This window comes from Amblyomma mixtum, chromosome 10 (assembly GCF_055824585.1).
Source record: "Amblyomma mixtum isolate Tamu chromosome 10, ASM5582458v1, whole genome shotgun sequence".
Lineage (NCBI taxonomy): Eukaryota > Metazoa > Arthropoda > Arachnida > Ixodida > Ixodidae > Amblyomma > Amblyomma mixtum.
In genome coordinates this window covers 62,087,328-62,096,533 of record NC_143021.1, presented here as the reverse complement: position 1 = coordinate 62,096,533, position 9,206 = coordinate 62,087,328, and the positions used below count along the sequence as shown (strand labels likewise).

The following is a 9,206-nucleotide window of genomic DNA, read 5'->3' as shown; positions in this document are numbered from 1 at the left end:
TTTGTGAGACCATAGGAGAAAAGTTGCAAGAAACCTGTAAATGAAAGGAACATTGAAGCTTTTGAAGTCATGTTCAAAACCAGAACCCATTACCTCTCTTCCTTGAAGGAGACTGCACATGGGAGAAGAATCGGAACAAACTGAAAGACAGGTTTCTTAGGTTTTGTCATCTGCATGCAAAGCCCTCTTTTTCATTTTCTCGTTACTCAAGGACGACTACTGAAGTACATTCCGGCCGCAAAATTTACCAGGACCACTTGGAACTGTTTCTGGCCTTATTCGAGCACTTGGTGGGCATAACGACTACACCACTACTGAACAGTTTCGTGCTGCCTTCAAAGAAGTGATGGTGCAAAGCGAACTGGCTTATGTGTCAACAGGCAATTGTCTCAGCATGGACAGCGTCTCCATATTGTCATGTAACAGTGCCGCAGTTATTTCTGCTGAGCTCTTGAATATATCTGCACCAAATAGGCCTGTGTCCGGGCCTGTGTCAGCAGCTCGATCTCGTCGCATACGGAACTTGTAATCGTATGGAAGGAACTCCTCCCTGAACAAGCGTCGAAAATCAGCCATGTTGCCCGCTGTGTGGTGAACCAACCGGGCGGCTTGATCAACGAGTGCGACGGGGAGACCTCCTCAGAATCTCGCTCTCGCTCAGGTCACTCACTAGCTCGTACCGGCGCAGGGCCAGCAGAAAGTCATTTGCACTTTGCTTGTCGCTGTAGCCACTGTAATTCGGTATCGGCACTCCGATCCAAGGGCCGGGCGACGCGCCAGTGCAGCATCTGTTGGAGAGCGTTTGCGATGCTCTCTCCCTCCGCCGGACACACTGCGCGCTCTTCAGCCACCTGCCTGAGTGCGTGAGACGCATTTCCGGGCGTTGATAGAGCGGGGCCAACTGGCCGGCTTTTGTCTGAGGCGGAGAAAGGGTTGTCTTCACCAATTGGCGGTGGCTTGTAGTGCCGCTCGGGACCTCCCGGAGCAATGTGCGCTGCGTCACCCTCTGCCAACTAGCGGGGAGCGCTTGCCGCATCTGCGAGCGTTGACGCAGTTAGACCACCTGGCCTGAATGCGTGCGCACGAGTCGAAAGGAGCGAGTAGCCGGTGCCAACTGCCAATGGCTCGACGAGCAGTCCAGGATTTCCTGGGTGGAAACTAGGTTGGCGAACCGCATGTACGGACGCGCCTCAGACGTAGCGGAGCGTTTGGAAGCCATTGCCACCTGGCTTGGGCTTTCCTTGCTGGGGGGAGCTCCCGGCACGTAACCAGTTGCGCGATCCGCAACTGCAGGAGCGCTTGGGGACACGTTCAGCAGAATGGAACTCCTGTAGCCACAGCCATCTGGCTGCTCCAGCTCGGAGTGTTCACCAGGAACTCCTGGCGCAATATTTCGGACGCCAGCCGCGCCTGCGGCTTCACGCATAGCCCCCGACGGACCTTGCGCTACCGCTTTCGCGGTAGGTTCAGATGTGGCCGAGGAAACGATGCTCGACATCTTCCGAGCTTCGGGGCACACATCAGCCAACATCATTAGGTCCGGAAGCCCGTAGCGCGGGCTGGTCATGTTGTTCTTCGTGAACTAACACCCTACCTGGAACTCCAGAGGGGCCCCACGTTGGTGTGCCAAAATATGGGGTTTCTAGCTCGGTTTGGACCCTGCACTCGGGACCAACGCCACTCCGCTAGCTCGACCACACCTGTGGCCGCGAAGAACACCACCGAGGAATAGCCCGCAGGCAAAACCATTTATTGAGATTTCCCAGTTCTCACGGCCTCCCTCGGTCGCGCGCAAGCAGCAACGGCAGGCAACAGGCACAGGAAACAGGCACAGGAGAACTATTCGGGTCACCTGTGCCGCCGCTGGTGTCGCGTCCGCTGTCTCCGACGTGTCGCTCTCAACTCCCTTCTCTGTGTCCCGTGCGCGCGCCCCGCCGAAACCGAGATGGCGGGAAAGGGGGGGCTGCCCACGTGATGATGCGTAGACGCGGGCGCCTCCGCTCCACTCCCTCCGCTGCCGCGCCGAGGTCGGGCCGGCAGGGGAAGAGCCGCGGTAGGCCACGAGAGAGAGAAGGGTGCATCCGGCGGGTGAGGGGCAACATGGATGCCCACCAGTCTTATTAGAAAAAGTTGTTTCATAAAAGGTGTTGAACACACATTACACTAGTCATTAGAACAACTGCTTATGTAAATTTTCTGTGGATGATTTGTGGATGCAAACTAAAGCAATAAATCTGTGAACTTTGTGCTCGAAATACGTGTCACGTAAATGCCCTTTTCGAGAAAGTAATTTAAGATAATCGGCAATGTGTCTCGCAGCATTTGGTCTCCATAATTAGTGCGGCTACGTTGCACTGCCCAGTACCCACAATGTATAGCTGTATAATAGTGCTTGTTGGTTCGCAACTTTGCCAGAGTAATTAGCAGGTTTTTGTTTTGTTTCTTTTCATCTCTTAACTTTTTACAAAGGTGATAGTTATACATATTCTCCATGTTAATTAGATTCAATCTCTTGAGTAAGATATCTGCTGAGCAGTCTGGGGATAAATTCGTAATAATCCTGATTACTTTATTCTGCACTGCTGCCAGTTTCCTAACGTTGGTTGATGTTGTGTTGCCCCTTACTAAAAAACAGAAGTAAAAAAGCAATACTCCCCAGAAATGAGAACTTCTGCCGTAACTGTAAATTTTTATTCCCCACGGGCCTATCAGTACATCAGGAAAGTGTTTGATACGTGCCTCCCGCATCCCAGAGCTCTGTGAAAATGGTATCAGACTGTTAATGGCCAGGCGGGACTCTCAACAGAAGCTTTCAGTGTGCTAAAAATGAAGTGTGCAGAACGAGACAGTAAGCAAAGGGCATCAAAAAGTTTGCAGCCTCACGGTGAAAGGGCGATTTGGCAAAACATCCAGTAGAAGAAACGCAACTTTGAAGGATTTGTTCACTTCGGCAGTGGAACTGACAGTGATTCCTTGCCGCAAGCAAAGGCTGCATTTGTTGTAATGCCTGTTGCCCCTAGGGTACTTCATAGTTTGCCTAATTGGAACACAGAGAAGAGGAGGAATAAAAAGAACAGGAAACAGTAGCAGCATTTTTAGAACCCTGCCATATGCTAAAGCTTGTCACGAATGCACTGGCACACAAGAACGTTTAGTGATCAGCAAGGAAGGACGGTGTCCTGGGAGCACATTGAGCGGCTGCATACTGTGCAGCAGAAAGAAGGCCTACATTTGGCTAACAAGTTGCGCAGAGCTCATACTGAGGGGCAGCGGCAGCCCGTGAAAGTTACTTTCTGCACAAGTTATGGGCACTTCTGTTGCGACAGCACTAGCCTAGTGCAGGGAACTTCACCTAGAAGGTTCTTTTGGCGCACAGGCAAAAAATAATTTTTTGGCGAAAATAATGACACATTTGATGCCCTAAATTCTAGAAGCCCATATCAGAAAAGTTGCAAGAAACCTATGAATGAAAGGAACATTGAAGCTTTTGAAGTCATGTTCAAAACCACAACCCATTACCTCTCTTCCTTGAAGGAGACTGCTAATGGGAGAAGGATCGAAACAAACTGAAAGACAGGTTTGTTAGGTTTTATCATCTGCATGCAGAGCCTTATTACTCTTTTTCATTTTCTCGTTACTCAAAAACGACTACTGAAGTACATTCCGGCCACAAAATTTACCAGGACCACTTGGAACTGTTTCTGGCCTGATTCGAGTACTTGGTGGGCATAACGCCTACACCACTACTGAACAGTTTCGGGCTGCCTTCAAATAAGTGATTGTGCAAAGCGAACTGGCTCATGTGTCAACAGGCAATTGTCTCAGTATAGACAGCGTCTCCATATTGTCATGCAACAGTGCAGCAGTTATTTCTACTGAGCTCTTGGATATATATGCACCGAAGAGGCAAGCTCTAGACGGTGATGCTGTTTAGCAGTCTCAGATAGCAGCTGCCGACCATGATTACATCATAGCTAGAGGCTGCATCGGTGAAAGTAGAGGCCTAATTGTGACTTGGCCGCCTCTGTAGCTCATAAATCAGCACTGCACAAGTGCGGCACTCACAAACGAGGAAACGTTTTCTCACTAATTAAGAGGAAAAGCAGAGGAGGACTGAAATACGCATTGGAAAATGTGTTAGAGATCAGTTAAAAATTGGAGGCGCTGATCATCAGGACGGCAGTAAAGTTTCAGGTTCTTTTGACTTCTTTCCGTCCTTTGCCCTGCACCAGGGGTGCCCCGTCCGAGACGGCTTTTGTTGACTTGAAGGCTGAATGAAGTTCGAGCGGACAATACTTGGCAACAACTGAGACCTTGCAGGGGATATAAACTGAAGCTTTATGTACAAGTATTTACATATATATAAAAGTTGAGCAGTGAGCACAACCGCATGGAACTAGCAAACATTTAGGGGAGGCCCCTACTCGGCATAGCCGAAGATGCGTTACATCTCTCTACGTAGCCCAGAACCCTTTTCCCGGGCTCCGGGAACCTGTTTTAAAGACACATGGGCCCAGCCCACATTCATCGGCATCCAATCGTGTCAAATTCTTAATACGATTGGTAATTAGCCGTGTGGCCCGACCTCCAGTTTCCATAAGGCACATAATCCCCCCTCAAATGTACATAGTGCAAAAAGGACATCATTTTCCCTTAAAACATCGTACATTCCGAGAATGGACACGCATACGGATTAGCTGCCTGGGTTACGTGCCACGCCTCACACTTCCACTGTATTAGACAAACTCTCTCCCCAATGGAAAGAAAGGCAAAATACTTAAACACAACATAGCAAAACACTTCCAGTGTATTGGACCAACTCTCTCCCCTATGGAAGAAAAAGCAAAACACGTAAAAACAGCATAGCAAGACACTTCCGCGGGCGCTGTTCTCCCCAGAACCCGTGGCCTTGACGGTTCTCGGAATTAGGGCAATTATCGGACCCAAACGCGAGCCAAGACTGTCGCGCACAACAGGGAACACCGAGCCGCGTCCTGCGAGTCCGATTACCCTGGACTGCCGACCCAGCAGCCGTCCCCCGCCATCCGGGCGGCGCCATAACTCAACTGGCCGTCAATGTCCTTAATTAAGCAGGTGGCTGCGCCCGCTCTGTCCGGTGGCGTCTTCTGCGCAGTCTGAAGGACCTCTGCACGCCGGGACTTGGGCAGTAAAAGCTGCATTACCGGCTGCCCCACTATCCTATCCGTGTGGTAGAGAAGCCCATCGACTACCGTCATACCTCCCTTGCCGGCCTGCGCATCTTTCCATGCCTTCTGTAAAGTCTCATCTGGCCAATTGCTCCTCCCTGAACACCCCTGCCATGCTTATCGCATTCCCTGGCGTTACTGTGGGTCCAGCAACTTCACTTTCCTCAGAGCCCACTCCCTCATCGCGTAGAGAAGTCTGGGCGATTAGCTTACCGCCTGTCTCTCCCGCGGCTTGCTCTGTATCACCTGGCTGTATGAAGTCTGCGGTTCCCCTTTCATCTGAAGCTATAATCCCTTGGGATTTTCCTTCCAGCTGGAGGGACTCCCATGCCTACTCCGACAGCAGGCAATCGGTTTGCGTGACCAACTTTTCAGTGAGGGCGCAGAGCACAGGTACGGCTTCCATTAGGTCAGCGAAAACTCCAGTGTTCTTGTGCATAGTCATTGGCAATACCGCCAGCTTGACTTCCACTTTTTCTCCGAATGCGGAAATCAAATTTATTTTCCCCTGGGGCTTCGTCAGCCCGGTTGGTACGACACTTTCCCTCACAACCGTAATTTCGGCGCCTGTGTCAAGGATAGCGTTTATTTCCTTACCCTTGCAACGGAGTGCCACGGCTGTCAGCTCACTACGCCCGCCTCCTACACACCCCATAGAAACCCGAGGGGACAGGCTATTTGCGTTCTCACTTAGTGCCTTCGGGGTAGTCTGGCTTGAGCTATGCGACAGTTCGATTTCAGATCTCCTGTTGAGCCGCACCTCAAGCAGCTGATGAAGCGCGACTTCGCGTTCGGCACCTGATCCTTTAGCGTCAACGGTTTACCCCCCTTCTTGACTGGCGCGATACCTCGAGCGCTGGGACCCTCGAAATTTTTCTGCTCGGACTTTTTGCCGGCGCTGTTCTTACCCTTCGCCTCCACAAACGTTTGAAGGAGCGCGGCCATCTCGGGCGCCTTCACCAACTTCTTCCCTTCTTGAAGGATTATGTACTTTAGGGCTTCCTCCGACCGGTTGCTCTTTACCTGATCCGCCACATGTAACGCGGTTAGTCCCTCTAGGGTTTTGACTCCTCTCGACTTAAGATACAAGGGGAGGTAACTCTGGATGCGCGTTACAAACGTCCGTCACCCTTCGTTCGCTCTCTTGTGCGAGCCTCGGAAGCGGCGGAGGTATTCTCAAGCGGAAAGCCTCAGCTCTTCCAGCACCGCCCTTTTTAGCGCGGCGTAATCTTCTTCGTCGCAATCTTTGTGCTGAGATGGCGTCAGCCGAGTTGAGAGAAACTGGACTTTTTCCACTATTAGCGGGAAGATGATCTGCCCCTATCGGTCTCTTGGGACGTCGTACGCCTGGAGCGTGTTCTCCGTGAACTCAAACCACACTGGAACCTCGGCGTCCGCCGGAAATTTTGGGAGGGCTCCTGCGAGTAGCTTCGAGAAGCGCCTCAACTTCCCGTGCGCGTCCCATGCCTCTGGCGAGCCCGAGCTCTCTCCGCTGCATAGCCTGCAGTTTTGCAAGCTCAATTAATTGCTCTACGAGCAGTAACTGTCTATCCAACGTCTGGTCCCTCGACACAACCAGCTCCACCGGAACATCTCTCGTTCCGGCGCCCTCATCGTACTCTTCGTCACTCATTTCATGGGGTTTTTGTCTATCGGGATTTAAGTGACCGAAGCTTGTTTCCATGCACGCTGGAAGCCTTACTCGGACAGCGGCGTTCGCACCAATGCGAAGAACGAAGAGTACTCACCCCTTTGAAGCAGAGCACTGCTGTCCCCCGTAGATCGTTGCTGTCCCTCCAGGAGTTGGCCGCCTGCGAACAGCTGTCCCTTGCCGCCTGGTGGCGTCAACTGTTGCCCCTCAACTGGTGCCTTCGTCAGTTGACTTCCGATGACCAGACCTGGCTTCCTCGACGGCTGCCGTTTCTCTCCGCCTGCACCTTGTCCTCCCGAACCGCCTACGTTCGACTGGTTGATGCCTGGACGTCTCCCCTTCCTTGCGTTCTCTTTTTCCTCTGCTTCCTTCTGATTGCAACAGTATCCTGTCGACTGCGCCAGTAAAGCTTCAGGTTCTTTTGACTTCTTTCCTTCCTTGGCTCTGCACCAGGGGCGCCCGGTTGAAGACGGCTTTTGTTGACTTGAAGGCTGAATGAAGTTCTAGCGGACAATACTTGGCAACAACTGAGAACTTGCAGGGGATATAAACTGAAGCTTTATGTACAAGTATTTACATATATATACAAGTTCAGCAGTGAGCACAACATGGAACTGGCTAACATTTAGAAGAGGCCCGTACTCGGCATAGCCGAAGACGCATTGCATCTATCTCCGTAGCCCAGAACCCTTTTCCCGGGCCTTCCTTGCCTTCTCTTTATCCTGTGCTTCTTTCTGATAGCAGCAGTATGCCACCGACTGCGCCAGTAAACTTTCAGCTTCTGTAACTCTACCTTCCCTTGCAGCAGGGGTGCTCCGTGGGAGACGGCTTTTGATGACTTGAAGGGTGAATGAAGTTCTAGCAGACAATGCATGGCAACAACTGAGACCTCGCAGGGGATATATACTGGAGCTTTATGTACAAGTATATATATGTTGTGAAGAAGAAGATGGACCCCTTCTGCTTCAGATAGTGCCAGAAGGAATCTGACACTGAAGCCACCTTCACTGGGGACAGTGGAGGGTACGTTTTTGTAAGCCCTTTCGAAAGGGCATTATTTGACAGAGTGCCTGTCAGGCTCCTCTGTGCCAGTGTTTCGCTGCCCCACAGGGACACCGCCAACTGCTTACAAAAGGTGGAGTCCATGGCAGACCCCAGCAGCCGCTCTCATGTGCAGCTACTTAATTGCCGTGGCCAACATGTACCTCTCCTGCTTCATTTAGGACCCCAACAGTTGGGTCAATCTCTTGTGCTGCCGGCCCAAGAGCTTTTGACCGTCTTGCCACCGGCTGTAGGCTGGAGCCGGCAGCAAAAGGCGCCTCTCATCCAGGGTCGCTTACAGCTGGCTGCGGCAGAGGTGAAGCTGTGCCGGCATGCTGGCTCGGAGTCCCAGGAGCAAGACTAGGGACTGCTGCCTGTAGCGGAGGTGAAGCAGACACAGTCTGTGGAGGACTGCTGCTGCTGCTGGCACACTGGCTAAGGGTCTCAGAAGCACGGTCGGGGACTGCTGCTTCAGGTAGCCTTGGCTGCACACAGTTCGCACTTAGTTGCCCATGGCCGGATTCCAATACGCCAGAATCCTTATCAAAAATTTTGGCACAGAGGGCCTTCTGTAGCTCCTTGTTGAGGCTCTCGAGCTCTTTAACTCGTGCCTCCAACTCTGCAACCTTGGACTGAAGGTTCATTTTCCTTGTGCCCTCAGTACCTTCGTTGTCGTTTGTGTCCTCCATCAGTTCATCTTCAGCCCTTCTTTTTGCCAGGGCCCTAGCCCTGGACTGAAGGTTCATCTTGGTCTTTTTCCGCGGCGGGCCTTCCTTGGAGGAACACTTGCGCCAGGCCATGCGCTTGTTCTGGCTCCACGTCCTCATTCCTTCTGCAGAGTCTGTCATGTGTACAATGGTGGCCTTGTAAAACCCGCCCCGGGTGGTGCTGTCGCCTTCCCAAAAAAGCTCATACGGCTTCTCTCTTTCGAAGTCGTCTATGTCATTGGGAGAGAAATTCCTAACATCGGCGTCCGATACGACGTACCGCTTATTCTCCCCTTCGTACTGTACAAGCACGAACATCGTGTTGCTTCAACAAAGTGCGTGCTCACCTCAGTACCTCTGGCCTACGCTAAGGAGCCATTTCCGTCCAGTTGAATTGTAGTTGCGCCGGTAAAGGAGGTGAATCCGAATCATGTAGTGGGAAGCTTGGCGGCGAACGGCGCGTGAAGGGGTAACTTGCGAATGGTTGGAGAGGTAGTCAATAAGAGAGGCGATCCATGGGTCCTTTCGGTGTTCGGCGGGCATGTCACTGACGTCGAGCGTAAACACCACGGGGTCCAAGGCAGAGAGGCTGGCAAGGTC

At 52.0% G+C, this 9,206-nt stretch overlaps 1 pseudogene; it reads right to left on the bottom strand.

The window, feature by feature from the left end:
- Nucleotides 1–6,019: 6,019 nt before the first annotated feature.
- On the bottom strand, nt 6,020–8,924 carry LOC149325928 (uncharacterized; annotated as a pseudogene).
- Nucleotides 8,925–9,206: the final 282 nt, after the last annotated feature.